At 65.3% G+C, this 1,849-nt stretch overlaps 1 protein-coding gene across 1 annotated transcript in view; it reads left to right on the plus strand.

Annotated features, from left to right (window-relative positions):
* The window catches only part of RBFOX3 (RNA binding fox-1 homolog 3), a 328,800-nt gene that overhangs the window by 172,874 nt on the left and 154,077 nt on the right, over positions 1 to 1,849 (plus strand). The gene's annotated exons all lie outside the window — the stretch shown is intronic.

The following is a 1,849-nucleotide window of genomic DNA, read 5'->3' on the forward strand; positions in this document are numbered from 1 at the left end:
CGGGGGGGGTGCAGCCTGTGGGGGGCGCAGCCTGTCGGGGGGTGCAGACTGTTGGGGGGGTGCGGCCTGTGGGGGGTGCGGCCTGTTGGGGGTGCAGCCTGTGGGGGGTACAGCCTGTCGGGCGGCATGCCACTGAGCACAGGGGTTCCCTGGGCGCTGAAACTGTGCCAGGGACTGTGAAGGTGGGGGGTGGGGAGGGGCAAGGGCAAGTTTGAACCAATCTCCGCTTCTAGGCACCCTTGTCCTGCTGGTCAAGACAGGCCAGCAATGCTCTGTGGCTGGTGAGCCCGGGGCCAGAATGAGGCCCGGACAGCAGAGACATGAGAGGGGGCAAGTCAGGCTGGCTTCCCAGAGGTGACGTCCTGCTTAAATATCAGAGAGTGAAGGAGGGAGACCAGGGTCTCTGGACAAGGTTGCATCAGGGCAAAGGCACGGAGCACACGGCAAAGTTTCGTGGACTGACAGCCCTGAGAAGGTCCTCCGATCACCAGGTCAGCCCCCTGCGGAATCTGGGATGGGCGGCCGGGCGGCTGGAGGGGACAGAGACCCGTCTCCTCCCAGCTCTGCCCCGAAGCCAGCACCCAGAGTGTGGACGAGGGTGGAGGTCCTCGTGCAGGCCTGCCCTTCGGAGGCTGCCCAGTCCAGACCTCGATGGCAGGAGAGACAGCAGTAAACGGCCCGTCCTGGTGCCCTGGGTCAATCAGCGGCAGGGTGGCCGCACTTGGAATCCGGCGTCCTGCCGACTGGGGGCTGGCAGGTGGAGGGGCCCGTTCGGACTCAGCACCACTGAACTGCTCCCGTGGCTGCAGCTGGACCCGGGGAGACAGGGCGGGCATGGGACACGGCCGCGTGCAGACCGAGGACACAAGAGGACATGGGGGGCACCGTCCTAATGCAAACCAGGGGGACGGGGCCCCACTCGCCCAGCACGACCCCGGAGAGCCCTGTCACAGGCTGAATCGGGCCCCCAAGTTCACACGTCGAGGCCCTGACCCCCGGCACCGCGGGATGTGCCCGTATCTGGGGGGGGGGGGTCTTTCAAGAAGTGGTTAAGTTAAAATGAGGTCACGGGGTGGACCTGCTGCCGGGTGCTCGGAGGGACGACCACTTGACACAGAGCGTAGCTGTCTGCAAGCCCAGGGGACAGGCCTCTGGGGAGACCCCCTGCTGCCCCCTGACCTTGGACATCCAGCCTCCGGGGCCGTGAGGAGACTCTGTGTTGCCGCCGCCGCCCAGGCCGGTGCTCAGTGGTGGCGGCCAGGCTCACGACACGGCCCTGCCGGCTCAGCGCTGTCCCCGGAGCCCAATCCTGCTGCTGCAGCTCCGATTTCTAACAACAGTATCCATCCGTTCTTACCAGTGAAATAACACATGTTTACACCTCGGGGAGGATCCCGGAAGAGGGGAGAACCCACATGGGGGTAACGCAGGCCAAAACCCGAGTCACCAAAGCATCTGCCAGATGGAGGCGCCTGTGGGGTCGGGGCCCCGGCCTCCGCCAGAGCCGGCGAAGGGAGCTCCCTGGGAAAGCCACTGTCACGGCCCCCCTGTCGTCACCAGCTCCTCAAGGTGTCTTAGTCTCTAGGCCCACGTTCCAGGCTCGGAAGGAAACACCAGAAACCCCCGGTGACTCAGCGCCAGGAGCTTGGGGATTGAAGCCGGGACTGAACCTGCTTTTTGCTTCCAGAAGAGATTAATGGGCCTCAGGAGAGAGCAGCCCGACACCTCAGCGTCTCCTACCCCGAACGCCCGCCTTGGTGGCTGCGCGGCGCTCACAGGCAGAGTCCCACACGGGGGGCTCAAGCCGACCAAGCTTTAACAAGCCTCTTCCCCGCTGCCGTGGGGCTCC

The sequence above is a fragment of the Suricata suricatta genome, chromosome 17 (genome assembly GCF_006229205.1).
Source record: "Suricata suricatta isolate VVHF042 chromosome 17, meerkat_22Aug2017_6uvM2_HiC, whole genome shotgun sequence".
Classification (NCBI taxonomy): domain Eukaryota; kingdom Metazoa; phylum Chordata; class Mammalia; order Carnivora; family Herpestidae; genus Suricata; species Suricata suricatta.